Source organism: Oncorhynchus gorbuscha, linkage group LG09, assembly GCF_021184085.1.
Source record: "Oncorhynchus gorbuscha isolate QuinsamMale2020 ecotype Even-year linkage group LG09, OgorEven_v1.0, whole genome shotgun sequence".
In the NCBI taxonomy this organism is placed as follows: Eukaryota; Metazoa; Chordata; class Actinopteri; order Salmoniformes; family Salmonidae; genus Oncorhynchus; species Oncorhynchus gorbuscha.
In genome coordinates, this window is record NC_060181.1 from 41,016,833 (window position 1) to 41,034,281 (window position 17,449).

Below are 17,449 nucleotides of genomic sequence, written 5' to 3' on the forward strand. Positions count from 1 at the left end.
AGAGAAAGATGGGTAGACAGCTCACACTACCTGATTTAACTCTACTGGTAGACCTCATGCTTGGAACGTCATTCTGCCTTTACTCACTGTTGTCTACCTGTGAGGGGAAGTTTACAAAAATGTGTCTTTTGAACTAAGACAACTCTCACTTCAAGGGTCTACGATGGTCAACAACATGAAACAAGGTAGGTGGGGAGGAAAACCCTGGACAAAACAACAACAACAACAACAATTATTATTAGGAACGCTACCTCTTTGTTATTGTGTTTGACCTTTGCATAACCTTTGCACTCGTTCACTGTAACCTGGTCATCTTTCATAGCAACTGTCACGTTCAGTTACGGTGGCGCTAAACGAGCGTCAGTATCTGAACGACGCTGAAGATGTTGCCAGTACGCGAGGTACCTGAGTATAGGGAGTTACTTCCCTAACGCGAGAGACAACACTCCGTGACTTTCTGAGTCCCCTGGATTACATTCCTACAGAGTGGAATTCATTTGAGACTTCTGCGGTAATGTGATTATTATTAAGGCAGGGTGACAGGGGGAGGGGGGGTGACTCCGTCTTTTTCCCTGTTGCTGACATTTACTCAGCAAACCCTTTGAGAGAAGTGAGCGATGGCACTTTGTTTTCATGCCACACTAATTATTCGACATCTCACTTGCGCAGATCAAAGGAGTGAGAGGAGACGATCTCTCATTCTCTTTCGTGTTGCCGGGAGAGAGATGTAGCTCAAACCATGGGACTGTTTAGAAGCAGCCCTGTCTCAATCAAGCTGCCTAGCTGCTTAGCATTCCCCCGGCCAGCCTGTTGTTGTTAGAGGAGGTAAGGCAATAAGGTGCGTGCTGCCCTAGAAGGACCTTATTTCATCCAAACATTATAACAAGCCTATCTACCGTGTCTGTAAATTGCTACTTTTCGGTACCGAATGGTAGCCAGGCATGTACTGTCGTGGCTCTCGGACAGGAAGTTAATGACAGTTTAAAGTCACACCTAAGAGGTTTACTCATATTGTTGACGGCAGCACACATTCGATGTAGCTGTATACACAACCCTTCTTTCAGTGTCGGAGCATCCTGGCTGGGGAATTTATTCTGCCTATTGATCAACTGATGACTCGGCGCGTTAGCTGCGACTGCGTTGGTAAAGAAGAGAGATTGAGGCGTTGTCAGCCTCATGTCTGAGAGAAAGGACAGAGGGGCTGTCGATGACTCATACAGCTTGTGAAATCCAGAGGTATGCTTCTTGAGCCAAACATTGGCAGGTTAGCTCACCAGTTCAGAGGTGGTAGCCTATGTGGTAATCTTTGATACAGCACATGTCTAATTCTATATACTAATTCAAAATACTGAGTAGTTTCTTGCTAAGCCTATTTATTACGTCTTATCTGTGGTACTGGTTGCCCTCCGTAACCGGCGCGCTGGCAGGGGGATTGGAGCGGCATTAATTTTGAATTGAAACCATGACTTGGAAATGGTTGAAAATATCCAGAAATGTCATGGTGGTATGGCAACTGGCTGAAAAGCTTCTGAAAAGGCAGAGGGACAGGGGATGTGGACTCACACACACCAAACACCTGTTTCTCATACACACACGCATGCATATGCAAACACACAGACATCACACACACACACACACACACAAACACCACACACATCCAGGATTTTCTTTCTGGATCAAAAAGGGACTTAGGTGGTGGGCATGGCAGGGGGGCTTGGCAGGTGGCGTGGCCAGGGGCATGGAAGGCCCGTCAGCGCGGCTGAAATTTAGAGAACATTTTAGAGGACCCCATCTTGGCAATGTAGAGAAATGTTTTGCATATTTAAACCAATTTTCTGCAATTCTACACATTTCTCTATGGAGCAGAGATAAAATGTTGCAGTTTTAAGAGCCAAGTGCAGACAAAAACTTGATTTTCCCGCGTTGTGTGTGTATATATACAGTATTTCCACACTATCAGGTTGAAATAATTCTGTGAAATTGTGATAATGCACTAGTGTAAGAGTGTAAGAGCGGTTTGAATAGACCTCCAGGAATTTCTGCCTGCTTTGGTGGGATAGAGTCACCAGGCAGTATAAGTTAATAGACCAATAACAAAGCGAGTTTGAAACCTCTCTGTCAATAACATCTCGTTTTCAGGTTACATATCCTTGCCTGGCTACCCAGACTGCTTGCTCCATCCAAACACTGCGAGACACCCACGGACGTAAGGTTCTTCTCCACAATGAGTGTGGATCTGAGTACCTCCCAGACTCTTCACCGAATGCGAACGTATTTGGGGGTCGTCTGATTGTACCAGAAACCGATGGGTTGGGCCAGAGCCAGAACACACGTGGGTAAAGCAGCGGTTTGAAAATGTTTATTTGGCTTTGATACTCTGATTGGTTAGAAACGATCCAATCGCTGATAACTTTTTTTGAACAACGGAACAGTGGAAGAATTCAGTGTGAGTCGTAAGGCTATACATGTCCCTCGCATTAGGCTCGTCCATTTAGGCCCCTCACCCAGACCACTCCCAGACAGTCCTAGCAAAATTATTGCTTGAGAAATTCCTCTTTACTAAGAAGCTATTTTTGTATCTCTTTTACAATTTTAATTGAAAACAATCACAGTAAGTTTTTTTTTTTACTGTTACCAGAAATAATTGTTACCCAAAATAATTTGATAAATAGATTAAAACAATGTCTGCATTGGACCTTTAAAGGTAATTTCCTGCGATTCTTCATATTCTGTCCTGGAGCTGAGATTATAATATTTTTTTTCAGTTTCAAAGCTAATTTCCTTCAATTCTATTCATTTTGTCATGGCTATGGCTAATGCTGTGTTATTTTGCTCATACAAAGTAACACAATCCATACTGGTAAATTCATTGTTTTTGGAGTTGTTTTGTTTTACTCTAGTGTCAAAATTGACGACAAAGTGTAAATAGGATCCTTTTGGTCATGAAGTCAGTCTTGTCCAAAATTTGATTTGGAAGTGAGTGCGCCATGACGGGTATGGGTTTGTTACATGCCCACTTTTGCCAATGATGTCCAATTGCCCACACACACTTGCTCGGCATAGGAGTGAAAATGGGCTTCCTTAAAGTTGGTGCAAACTTGATGGCAAGATGGACTACATACAACAAACGTACGACATCATGGCTGTGACTGGTGTGTGGTGAGTAGCTAGCTATGATACTGTGATGTAACTCGCTAAATACATAGCCTCTCCCTAATGTGATATAATGTCATAGACAGGAAGATTTGCATAGCTAACGTTGCACCTGACGAGAAGGTTTGATAGGATGTAACTGTGGCCATGTTGCTATCGTTAACGTTTCCACTCGAACTGCCGAGCTAAGAAGATCTCCAGTAGCTAAAGTTAGGTAGCTAGCCAAATAATTTCAACTAGGATAAAAATATTGATAACTAATCCAGATTTGCACGTTAGGTAGCTAGCTACTTTTATGAGAACAGGCATGTTGTTTGGGTTAGCACTTGCCCTCGAAAACAGGCCCTGGCGGCATTCTGCCTTTTATTGATCAAGGGCTAGGTTATTTAGCACTAGCTAGCTAGCATTCGGGGGCTTCATCTGCTACTAGTGCTAAAACAACACGCCTGCTCTCGTGAAAGTCTGTTGTGTATTTTCTAATGCAAAAATAAATGAAAGATGGCACTTGTCTAGACCGAGTACCAGTCTTTTAAGCTAGCATGCTACAAATACGTGTCAGTGAGCATTCGGCAATGTATCGTTACACCGCTACTTGCATAGTACCAGCGTCATGCAGCGTCATTGGCCTGAAATTGTGTTGTACTTTTTTATTTTTTTATTTTTTTAAAATTTTATTTATTTTACCTTTATTTAACCAGGTAGGCTAGTTGAGAACAAGTTCTCATTTGCAACTGTGACCTGGCCAAGATAAAGCATAGCAGTGTGAACAGACAACACAGAGTTACACATGGAGTAAACAATTAACAAGTCAATAACATAGTAGAAAAAAAGGGGAGTCTATATACAATGTGTGCAAAAGGCATGAGGAGGTAGGCGAATAATTACAATATTGCAGATTAACACTGGAGTGATAAATGATCAGATGATCATGTACAGGTAGAGATATTGGTGTGCAAAAGAGCAGAAAAGTAATAAATAATAAAAAATAAAAAATAAAAAAAATTAAAAAAACTGTGGGGATGAGGTAGGTGAAAATGGGTGGGCTATTTACCAATAGATTATGTACAGCTGCAGCGATCAGTTAGCTGCTCAGATAGCTGATGTTTGAAGTTGGTGAGGGAGATAAAAGTCTCCAACTTCAGCAATTTTTGCAATTCGTTCCAGTCACAGGCAGCAGAGTACTGGAACGAAAGGCGGCCGAATGAGGTGTTGGCTTTAGGGATGATCCGTGAGATACACCTGCTGGAGCGCGTGCTACGGATGGGTGTTGCCATCGTGACCAGTGAACTGAGATAAGGCGGAGCTTTACCTAGCATGGCCTTGTAGATGACCTGGAGCCAGTGGGTCTGGCGACGAATATGTAGCGAGGGCCAGCCGACTAGAGCATACAAGTCGCAGCGGTGGGTAGTATAAGGTGCTTTAGTGACAAAACGGATGGCACTGTGATAAACTGCATCCAGTTTGCTGAGTAGAGTGTTGGAAGCGATTTTGTAGATGACATCACCGAAGTCGAGGATCGGTAGGATAGTCAGTTTTACTAGGGTAAGCTTGGCAGCGTGAGTGAAGGAGGCTTTGTTGCGGAATAGAAAGCCGACTCTTGATTTGATTTTCGATTGTAGATGTTTGATATGGGTCTGGAAGGAGAGTTTGCAGTCTAGCCAGACACCTAGGTACTTATAGGTGTCCACATATTCAAGGTCGGAACCATCCAGTGTGGTGATGCTAGTCGGGCATGCGGGTGCAGGCAGCGATCGGTTGAAAAGCATGCATTTGGTTTTACTAGCGTTTAAGAGCAGTTGGAGGCCACGGAAGGAGTGTTGTATGGCATTGAAGCTCGTTTGGAGGTTAGATAGCACCGTGTCCAATGACGGGCTGAAAGTATATAGAATGGTGTCGTCTGCGTAGAGGTGGATCAGGGAATCGCCCGCAGCAAGCCCAACATCATTGATATATACAGAGAAAAGAGTCGGCCCGAGAATTGAACCCTGTGGCACCCCCATAGAGACTGCCAGAGGACCGGACAGCATGCCCTCGGATTTGACACACTGAACTCTGTCTGCAAAGTAATTGGTGAACCAGGCAAGGCAGTCATCACTCTATTAGTATAATTACTTCCAGACTACAGATGTTTTTGTTGTTGCTATATATTTATTGGGTGATAATATTTCATTTCATTCGCAGGCTACTTACAAAACTGGTGGATTTGTTGATCAGCGGTTTTGTGGGATACCCCCTACCATAGGAGGAGCAGACAGCTGAGTCAGTACGCGCCCAGGCACCAGTCCCACTTCAGGTTGGTCACATTTGGTCTGGTCATAGGTCAAAACACCGTCACTTGTTTGTCCTGGACTTCACCTACTGTAACAACCATTGATCATGTAATCAGTGCTGTGTGTACCAACTCTAACTTGTTTTTCTACAGGTGGAGAACAGGAGAGAGGGTTTGTCACAGAGTCCCCCTGACTAAAAGACTGTTGATGCAGACGTTTGAACTATTACTTTTCGTTTTTTCAAATCAAATCCAATTTGATTTGTCACATACACATGGTTAGCAGATGTTAATGCGAGTGTAGCGAAATGCTTGTTTTTGGTTATTATTGAATGGAATGGTAGTCGGGGACATTGTGTATTCTTCAAACATGTCCGGAGACTGTCTTATATGGGACACCGTACGAAGGGATGACGATTAACATGTACCACCAGACAAAATGCTGATTGGTACAGTACCTGTATCGGCTGTGAATGACAGAAGATGAAAGACGTGTAATATTTGTACCTTGTTATATTAGCAAAACACTGCTTCTATAGTATTTTTGTGAAGGATTGTTTATTCTACATGGAACTATTACACTTGAAAGACATCAAAACCCTTTGTTTTCAAATATCTACATCAGTTGGCATTCTTGGCATTCTTCTCATATTACTCTGTAGGCTACTGATTGAGTCAACGCTTCTTCCTGGAGGAAGCTTGGTCAGTAGCTACAGAGTGGTATGAGAAGAGTGCCGTCTTCCTGGAGGAAGCTTGGTCAGTAGCTACAGAGTGGTATGAGAAGAGTGCCGTCTTCCTGGAGGAAGCTTGGTCAGTAGTTACAGAGTGGTATGAGAAGAGTGCCGTCTTCCTGGAGGAAGCTTGGTCAGTAGCTACAGAGTGGTAGGAGAAGAGTGCCGTCTTCCTGGAGGAAGCTTGGTCAGTAGCTACAGAGTGGTATGAGAAGAGTGCCGTCTTCCTGGAGGAAGCTTGGTCATTAGCTACAGAGTGGTATGAGAAGAGTGCCGTCTTCCTGGAGGAAGCTTGGTCAGTAGCTACAGAGTGGTATGAGAAGAGTGCCGTCTTCCTGGAGGAAGCTTGGTCATTAGCTACAGAGTGGTATGAGAAGAGTGCCGTCTTCCTGGAGGAAGCTTGGTCAGTAGCTACAGAGTGGTATGAGAAGAGTGCCGTCTTCCTGGAGGAAGCTTGGTCAGTAGCTACAGAGTGGTATGAGAAGAGTACTGTCTTCCTGGAGGAAGCTTGGTCAGTAGCTACAGAGTGGTATGAGAAGAGTGCCGTCTTCCTGGAGGAAGCTTGGTCAGTAGCTACAGAGTGGTATGAGAAGAGTGCCGTCTTCCTGGAGGAAGCTTGGTCAGTAGCTACAGAGTGGTATGAGAAGAGTGCCGTCTTCCTGGAGGAAGCTTGGTCAGTAGCTACAGAGTGGTAGGAGAAGAGTGCCGTCTTCCTGGAGGAAGCTTGGTCAGTAGCTACAGAGTGGTATGAGAAGAGTGCCGTCTTCCTGGAGGAAGCTTGGTCATTAGCTACAGAGTGGTATGAGAAGAGTGCCGTCTTCCTGGAGGAAGCTTGGTCAGTAGCTACAGAGTGGTATGAGAAGAGTGCCGTCTTCCTGGAGGAAGCTTGGTCATTAGCTACAGAGTGGTATGAGAAGAGTGCCGTCTTCCTGGAGGAAGCTTGGTCAGTAGCTACAGAGTGGTATGAGAAGAGTGCCGTCTTCCTGGAGGAAGCTTGGTCATTAGCTACAGAGTGGTATGAGAAGAGTGCCGTCTTCCTGGAGGAAGCTTGGTCAGTAGCTACAGAGTGGTATGAGAAGAGTGCCGTCTTCCTGGAGGAAGCTTGGTCAGTAGTTACAGAGTGGTATGAGAAGAGTGCCGTCTTCCTGGAGGAAGCTTGGTCAGTAGCTACAGAGTGGTATGAGAAGAGTGCCGTCTTCCTGCATCTCACATCTGCCTGTACTTATTGAACTCTGGACCCATGGGTTTTCATTCCTTTTCTCTTCTGTATTTCACCTTTACGTAACCAGGTAGGCCAGTTGAGAACACGTTCTCATTTACAACTGCGACCTGGCCAAGATAAAGCAAAGCATTGCGACAAAACAACACAGAGCTACACAAACAGTCAATAACACGATAGAAAAATCTATGTACAGTGTGTGGAAATGTAGAGAGGTAAGGCAATAAATAGGCCATGGAGGTGAAATAATAACAATTTAGCATTAACCTGTTACTCCTACCCCCTACTTTTTCGAACATTCTGTTAAAAATCACGCAACATTTCAGCACCCTGCTGCTCATGCCAGGAATATAGTATATGCATATGATTAGTATGTGTGGATAGAAAACACTCAGACGTTTATAAAACTGGTTAAACCACAGCTGTGACTATAACAGAACATGCGTTTCATCGAAAAGCGCAGGAAAATCTGATCACTGAAAATTGGAAAATATATCAATGCGCCACTTGCATGAATTGTCTATGGGAAAGTAAATTACCTGGAGCCGAGATTGCAATTCCTACAGCTTCCACACGATGTCAACAGTCTTGTCATTTGCCTAGGCTTTGTTTCTTGGTCAAACGAAGAAGAGACAGCCGATTTCTTCAGGTCTCGGACCGGATATTTTGGTTGAGATTTACCCGGACATTATTTCCAGACGTACCCCTATAGAATACACATCGCCTCGTGATCAATTTGATCGCTTATTAACGTTTACTAATACCTAAAGTTGCATTACAAAAGTATTTTGAAGTGTTTTGTGAACGTTTATCGTCGACTTTTTTAATTAAAAAAAATGACGTTACGTTATAAGACGCTATTTTTTTCCGTTTATCACACAGTCTTCATAGATAGATATCTAGGCTATATATGGACCGATTTAATCGAGAAAAAGACCCAATAGTGATTGTGGGACATCTAGGAGTGCCAACAAAGAAGATGGTCAAAGGTAATGAATGTTTTATATTTTATTTGTGCGGTTTGTGTAGCGCCGACTATGCTAATTATTTTGTTTACGTCCCCTGCGGGTCTTTTGGGGTGTTACATGCTATCAGATAATAGCTTCTCATGCTTTCGCCGAAAAGCATTTAAAAAATCTGACTCGTTGCCTGGATTCACAACGAGTGTAGCTTTAATTCAATACCCTGCATGTGTATTTTAATGAACGTTTGAGTTTTAACTAGTACTATTAGCATTTAGCGTAGCGCATTTGCATTTCCAGATGTCTAGATGGGACGCCTGCGTGTCAGGTAGGAGCAAGAGGTTAACACTGGAATGACAGATGTGCAGATGATGTACAAGTAGAGAATAGATACTGGGGTGCAAAAGAGCAAGAGGACGTTACAGGAATTAAATTCCTCTATGCTTTAATACTCAATCAAATTTAAACACTCTCTCAATTCATAAGAATTTGTAAGACTTTTATTTGTATAAAATGGACAGAGACCAGTCTTTGAAATCAACCAGCTGCGTTTATTCTCGAGAGTACTGCCCATGATAGATTTTATCACAGGTTATAAACTGAAAATGACGTCAGCGTTTTCTAAACTGTTCCGTCTCTTCTTGACACTGGTACAAAGGCTGTATAGTTCTCAAGCCTTTCCACGTCGTCTAGAGCCAAGGTCAACATGTGTAGATAAGCATTCTAGCCAGTCTGGCGATATAGTTCATTCATTTCTACCAGGGAACAGACAGTCATTGTTCTAATTCTTGATTATATTTACACACATTATATTCAGTACTAGGATTAAAAATAAAATTCATACATATACAGTAACATAATAGTATTCTGATTAGTCAGTCCTGATTGAAATGTATACATAATTAGTCATTATTGATCAAAATTCCCTTAACAGAGGATAAGTAACAATATGAGGATAAGTAACAATATGGGGATGAGGTAGTTGGGTGTGCTATTTACAGATTGGCTGTGTACAGGTACAGTGATCGGTAAGCTCCTCTGACAGCTGATGCTTAAAGTTAGAGAGGGAAATATAAGACTCCAGCTTCAGTGAGTTTTGCAATTCATTCCAGTCATTGGCAGCTGAGAATTGGAAGGAAAGGCGGCCAAAGGAAGTGTTGGCTTTGGGGATGACCAGTGAAATATACCTGCTGGAGCGTGTCCTACGAGTGGGTGCTGCTATGGTGACCAGTGAGCTGAGATACGGTGGGGCTTTACCTAGCATAGACTTATAGATGACCTGGAGCCAGTGGGTTTGGGAACAAATATGTAGTGAGGGCCAGCCAACAAGAGCATACAGGTCACAGTGGTGGGAAGTATATGGGGCTTTGGTGACAAAACGGATGGCACTATCTACATCCAATTTGGATGTTGGAGGCTACTTTGTAAATGACTGCCGAAGTCAAGGATCGGAAGGATAGTCAGGTTCTGTTGAGTGAAGGAGGCTTTGTTGCAAAATAGGAAGCCGATTCTAGATTTAATTTTGGATTGGAGATGTTTAATGTGTGTCCGGAAGGAGAGTTTACAGTCTAACCAGACACCTAGGTATTTGTAGTTGTCCACATATTCTAGGTCAGAACCGTCCAAAGTAGTGATGCTAGTCGGGCGGGAGGGTACCGGCAGCAATCGGTTGAAGAGCATGCACTTAGTTTTACTTGCATTTTGAGGATAACTCTGTCATATCCAGAATGGAGTGTGGTGCACTCCACCCCTCCACCCCACCCTCCTTACACCTGTCCTTAACCTGCAATACGTTACATACAGTAGATGGAAGGGACTTCATCACCCACTGGAGACTTTAAGACAGAACCTCACCCAGAGTGCTGTGCATGTCAGTGTGTGGTTAGACAGCCACATCCTTAGAATGGACCATAAAACTAGATTAGAAATAGATTGTCTTTCTGAAACAAACACACCCAACGTCTAGTTGATAAATGTATCTACATTCAGGCTGGCCATGTTTGTGCAATGTCCACCTCTAGATCTAACAGCTGACATAAGCAGAGACGAGGCACAACTAGCCAGTTATATAATATTGTGTTGACAGCTGCGTTGACAGAAGACGGGAATTCAACTCGCAGTTGATATCATTTCCACGGTAACTTACATGACCTGATAAAACTTCCAAGTTGTAAGCTACTTTCGTAGCAAGGTGTTGTAGAACGGGTGTCCCATGAAGCACATTCCAGACACTGGTACTTCTTGCTATCTTGTCATAACTGTGATTTGACAGAGAAATATCAGCTAGCTAGATAGGCTAGCCAGCTGTAGCTATGCTAGCTAGCTGCTGTCAGGTTGGCTAAACACAAAGTCAGCACAGTCTTTAGCCTACACATTGAACTGAATTAGCAGATCATCTTGAGATGGCGAATCAGTCAGGAGGGGAGAAGTCCTCAAATTCAGAACTAGTCTCCATAGCAAAGCTAGATTAGTTTATCTCGCTGTCACTAAGTTCCTCACTACTGCCCTTGTTTGTTTGTTTGTTTGTTGTGATTGAATGGCAAAGAAACACCCAAGAAACACCCATATTATACCTTATACCACACCCCAAAGACAACTCTCGTTTGGGCTTCAGTAATGGCAGCTGCTTTTCTTAATGAGCACTGGAAGAAACATATGCGGAATCGGTAACTGCACTTCACCTTTAATAATAATTTTTAAAAACTGTTTGGACTTGGTGGGCCGAAAAAGCAAACGCTTAGGCGGTCCGCCCAAGGATTTCAATTGATTTCTTTATTTTTTTTAATGTGCAGCACACACTATCCTTATTAGATTTTTTTTATATACCAATTCTACATAATTCATGAAGCCTCCTTAGAGGGGGGAAACAAAGGAGCAGGAGTTTATAATGAAAAGAAAACCCCCTGAGGAAGCTATTCTGTTCTATTTTATCTCGATGCTGGACTCTCCGCCATCAAATTTCTAGTGGCTGGAAAGAAACAGAAGAGGCCCCTTTGAAATGATGAGGAATCTTTTTGGCGCGGTGTTGGTTCTACAGGATGATTATGGCCTCTGTGCCGACCTGTAGAGACATCCTCCTGAGTGATCAGGTGAATGACAGGTGACATTGGGACCGGGCGAATTACTTTGCATCTTTATGGGAAATCCCTGAGGGGATCCATGGCGACACATCGCATTAATGCAACTGCTTTAACTCAGCCCCTGTGATGCAGCAGTGTCATCAGTAGCAATGTCCATGAACATAGAGTTGCAAGGAGGAGCTCAAAGCTCACAGAAAGACAGGGGCTCATTTGGATACCATTGAAATCCCATTGAAATAAGGAAATGTGCTAGCATCAGGATGGAACAGGATGGGAAGCTGAAATATACAGACAATAACCCCCCCCCCCCCATTTCAATCTGCTGCAGCGGGGTTGTAAAGCCAAAAGTGCCTTGGTGCCAAAAATGCGATTGATAAATAAAATGTTGGGGTGGTGTTGAGAAAGGAGGCACTTGATGGAGGAAAAGGGGCGGCCGGCATTAAATAGCCATGATGGCGCTGCTCATGTGTGAAACCATGGTAATGATATTCATTCTACCTGGTGATCAGCCCCAGCAGGACGCGCTGCCTGCCTGCCTGCCCATGAATATTTCAAGAAAGGCGTCATAAAATCACATCTTTAGAATCACAGATTAATGCACAGGGGACACAAGGGGCTGAAAATGGAAGAGAAGGGAGGGCGTGAATGTGTGTGTGCGCGTACGTGTGTGTGTCCGTCTCTAGGAAATAGATCCTTTATATCCGGATTGGCTTTTGTGCCAGAGCGTTTCAGTGAGAGGAACAGCACAGTAACGTCCTCATTTGTATTTCACAAGACTTTGGCATAAAATAAACAAGGAATACATTTACATGAGTGCCTCCACGCTCCACACAGCAGTAGTTATCAGAGCCAATTCACACCCACCCATTCTCGGTCTCTCTCCTCCAGACTTAATCGACTTTTCCAGATATGGCTGGCTTTTTAACATTTTCACCCTGGAATTCATGGAGAGGAGGCTGCAGGGAGATAAAGGGGAGTTCAATCTACGTATGTTTGCGTGGCTGTTGCCGCAGTAACTTTCTCCCACGCTGCATTCTGCCTTGTCACTGGGTCACATCCAAGAGAGCAGAGCAGAGTGTGTGCTGGAGGGTGTGGCGCGCTAATTAGTGGGAGTGGATGCAAACACTGTATAACTCAAAGTCAACACCAGAGGGCCAAGAAGACGCACAGAGACCATCCACGCCTCAACTGCCACCCTCTCTCCCTATGTACCCCCCCCCCCACACACCTTTACCCTCCTAAATAAATAAATAGTGTTGAGTGCTGTTTTGAAATTGGGGTGGAATAAATTCTCTGACAGCTGGGTGTTTGTATTTCAACACCCTCCCGTCGAATCATGTCCGTCAGGCCCATAACCCACAAACATGAGCTGAGAAAGCTACTTCGCATGCTAATGTGCAGATGTGGCCTACCAGGCTATATGAGAAGATAGCATGAGTCATGCACGCTCAGTGTTGTGAAGACAATGTCGTTGTTGCCCCACAAGAAAGAGAACACCCAGAGATAAGAGAACGGTTGCAGTGTTTCAATTTTTGTAATGTCATGCCCGTTCACTGATCGAATTGGAGTAAGACAGTGATATCTCAGCTTGCCTGGAGAATTCTAGTGTATTAACAGTGTATTAATTCAACGACGGTGGAATAATTCAGCCCTCTATGAGTTGACACAGCGGAAATAAAGAAATGTGAACATCCTAGCCAGCATCATTTTCTGCATTGGGAATTGATGAGCAGCTCTGTTCCCCATAAAATGGGATTGAGTTGCTATTTTCCTCATGAAATATTGAAATGAGTCAGAAACACTAAGTATGTGTCTCTGTGTGTGCACCACATGGACAAATAAGACATCCAGTTTAGGTGTTGCAGAGATAAGGAAACAATCAAGCCAGATGCCTTCTCAGCCTTCGTCAGAACATAATCGTTACAAACCCTGAAACCAAGAGCATCCCCCCTAGGATTTCCCCTCAATTCTGCCTATAGACAGACAGAGGGCGGAGGGATACAGAGAGCGAGGTGGCTCCAAAACTACTCTAACACCAATACAGAACAGTAAGGGGAATCCCTACTTTCTCACTTACTCCCAAACCCTTCTAAAGAGAATGACAGACCGAGAACCAGAGACAGAGGCAAGAGGAGCCGGCGAGGTAGATGTATTTAGCGAAACTGAGGAAATACCTTAATCCCACTAAGAAATATCTTTGCACACACATACTTTTTCTTTCTCCTAACACAATGGATCCAACGTCCTCAATACTCAGAACAGGGAACTTGGTTTATTTTAATGCGGCCTGTAAAAATGATCCCTCTCTCCCTCACTTCCTAACTTGCTGTCTCATCCTTTCCCCCTTTCGTTTCAAACCATTTCTTTCCACTTCCTGTTCATTTATCTGTTTGTTCTGCTGCCTCCATTGTTTGTGCGACTCTGAATGCCAGCTCCCCAGACGTGTTCGTAAAGCCAGGGGCCATGAGGCTGTGTAGGCACAAAAATCATCATTTATTATGCACCACAGCAGCCCTGGCCTAAATCCACAGCCCCTCCTCCTCCAGTTGAATCCCCCCACAGTCGCGGCATACTCAGCTTCGGAACACCAATAGGCCATCATCGCCATGTGGCTCCGGCTCCTGAGTGACATGTAGCTGAGTGTGACTCCCTCATACAGAACACGCTGCTTCTCCTCCTCATTTCCAACGGCATGGAATACCCTACTGAGTGTAGAGATACTGAATGCACAGGTAGTATAGAATAGTACTGTAATCAGCACGACATGATGCATCCTAAGCCATTGTGACAGGACAAAAGGTAGTAGGAAAGACACCCCGCTGTGATGTCACTAATCCCAGCCTGCCCTGGACCAATCGTATTTACGTAACTGACAGCGACCGACGAGTCACGAGGTAGATTGTGTCAGTCAGTCCTCTCATCTGTGTGATAGTGTGAGTTGGGGATTAAACAGATATCCCCTCTCTGGATAAGGAGGGCAAGACGGATAAAAGACACTTGCAAGTAAGTCCTGCGAATTGGGGCGGCTGGTAATGTAGCCCAGTGGTTAGAGCGTTGAACCAGTAACCGAAAGGTTGAAGGGTCGAATCCCTCCGCTGGCAAAGTAAAAATCTGTCGTTCTGTCCCTGAACAAGGCAGTCTAACCCACTGTTCCCCTCCCCCGGTCGGCCGTCATTGTGAATAAGAATTTGTTCTTAAACTGACTTGCCTAGATTAAATTAAGGTTCAAAAAAAGAAATCATAGGATTCTGGATATCTGACCTCAGGGCTGCTGACCCTCAACTCTTAGATGTTCAATCGTCAAGTCTCGCCCTCGCCCATCTGTCGATGACGACAAAAGATACTATAGCCCGGGAGTCGGGTCTACAGTGACAAGCGCTCCAACTGTCATGCAGCGCAGAGAGAGATTTTAATAACCCCTATGACACAGATGTGATAATGACAGAGAACCCGGAGTCACGATCCCATCGCTGTAAAGGAACATGACTTCATAAAACACACAAATCAATCAATCGGAGACACACAAACTTGACACGGAATGATGCAATGAAGACCATGATGGTACTGTAGACATCCAATTGTATATTCCCCTATATTCATTATTCTGTTTCTGTATAAGGACTGGAGAGGAGTAGCTGGTAGAACTAATACCGCCTCCCATACATTATGATGTAAGCTTTTTTTGTCTCTGGTACCAATCTCTGCCTTATCCTCTTGTCTCCACGTTGGCTGTTCCCGCTGAGTGATCTCTGATTCGAGGGATTGAGTCTTCATCCGCGGTCCAGTCTACCCCTGACATCCCTACAACTCCTCTCACACTCAGCAGAGACAGGATAAAGACAGACAGGCCCTTAGAGAGAACAAAGAAACCTTGGCATTAATACCTCCACTGAAGTGTCATCTAAATGTCAGACTGTGGCTTAGCAATTCTATTAACAGCCTCATAAAACTTCAGCAATGATTATAGCTTTCGTCTTGGAATGTGTGAGTCGTGGATATTGTGATGAATGTCTACGCAGCTCAATCTAAACCAAGAACAAGTCTCTATGAGTCAGTTTGTTGCAGGTGTCATGAATATGTCTTTAATAAGGATTTGATTTGTGATTAAATGAACTGGAAGGTTCGACAATGGCATAAATACCCCAGGACCATTCTGTCCCAATGAAGCACTTGACCTCCTATCCATCTTTCTCTCCTCCTCCAGACAGAGCTACAGTGTCCCATTGTTCCCCACACTGCTCTACCCATCCTGTCCTTAACACACTGACACAGCTAGGAGATCACCATGACTACTTTCCTCCTTTGACAGAGGAAGAGGCCAATCGGTCAACACCGGAGAAAACAGAAAGGTCCATGCGATGAAGCAGAGGTTGAAAAAAAAGAAGAAGAGAACCAGAGAGCAAGAGTTTAAGAGCGAGCTAGCGAGAGGAAGAAGTGAGAGAGAAGACGGTCTTGAAAGGAACAGCGAGATAAAGAAACGGAAAAAGAAAGGGGGGCAAAGAAGCTAGGTTACAAAGCTGCGGCTTTCATCAGCTCTGTAATTGAGCCTGAAATCACCCTATATTCAAAGTTAACGCCAAACTTTCTTCCCTCTCTCTCCTCCCCTCTTCATCTCTCTCCTCCTAATCTCTGTCCGTCTCTCCCTGGAGGAGATGAAAGGGACAGGCCAACCCATTCCCAGGTTATGAATATTTAAGTCCCACTCTTGTTTATAGCCGGGGCCTTTGAAGACATTCACCCGTCCTCCTTCCGTCCTCCACCCCGACCCGCACCTTCACCCCATCCAATCGTCTGTTTTTTATTACCCGCGCACAGTCATTTCATCACCCCACCTCCCTCCCTCCCAACCACCCCTCCCTCCCAACCACCCCTCCCTCCCCCTGATCTCATGTCATCCTTCCTTCCGGCGTCTCAGACCCGGGCCGATATTAACACCATTTTCCATCCAGTGGTCCGGCCTGGGGCAGCTGGGATTGTCTATAGCGCCATGCAGGCCGCAGGTGTAGGAGAGATATTAGAAAAGGGTTGTTATTATCTTCGATTCAAATCGGCTCTGGGACAGCTGCCAGCATTTGGGTTCATGTGCCGTTCAGGCGACATTTGGCGAGAAAAAGCCACTCAAAATTGCAAATATCGTCTGTAATACGGACTGTTACGTGATATTGTCCCCCTCATTTCAAATGCAACATCTTTGCCTGAATGTCATTTCAGGAGATGGGTCCATTTCCGTGAGGACAGCAGCGTGTTTGAAACGGTAGCACGACCTTAATTTGATGCTCCTGGCTAACCAATTGTAATGATCTCTCTACCTCGTAGAGACCGAGGCCAGAGGTGCCAGAGCCTGAATGAATTACTTCTGATGAGGGGCAAATGCCGGATACCGAATTCCTAAAGGGAAGCAATGAGCGGGGCTTCTGAAATTCCCATCTCATTCCAGCTCTCTCGCTCAGCCTATTTCCATGGAAATTAAACCATGAAAGCTTGTCGTTCTATTTCCAAGAGCAGGCCTGTTTATTCCCAAGCAAACCTAGAACCAAGTAGAGCTGTGGACACAGCGACTAGAACCGTTATAGAACCGCACGCAGAACCAGATAAGGTAAGGAAGATGTGAACAACATCATACCAAATAATGGATTCCATTCATTTTCAGACACCGACTGTAAACTACCAGTGTGGAGTGAATTAGTGCATTCGGTCCTATCCAGTTGTCTTGTGAAATGCAGTACGACACGTTTAATGGAGTTAAGAATGTACCGCAAGGCGATCAAGTGTGTTGGGAAGCAAAGGATTACTGGTTCGAGCCCAGTATGGGGCATTTGGACAGTGGTGGAAGCTGCTGTTATCAGCATGCTGGACCCCCGGTTACAGCTGTGTTGTGGTTGGAACCAATTGGTACCTCTTGGATGGCGCAACGTTGTCAAGGAGGGTGGACAAGTGTGTTGGGAAGCAGGTGATAACTGGTTCAAGCCCCAGTATTGGGCGTTGTCGTGGAAATTCATACTGAGAGAGACTGTCAATTCTTCAAACAATCATAT

General features: G+C 44.5%; 1 long non-coding RNA gene across 1 annotated transcript; it reads left to right on the forward strand.

Annotated features, from left to right (window-relative positions):
* The first annotated feature begins 680 nt into the window (after positions 1 to 680).
* On the forward strand, positions 681 to 3,784 carry LOC124042817. Its single transcript, XR_006840204.1, has 3 exons — positions 681 to 838; positions 1,065 to 1,236; positions 2,140 to 3,784. It is a non-coding gene; the product is annotated as an uncharacterized LOC124042817 (long non-coding RNA).
* The last annotated feature ends 13,665 nt before the right edge of the window (positions 3,785 to 17,449 follow it).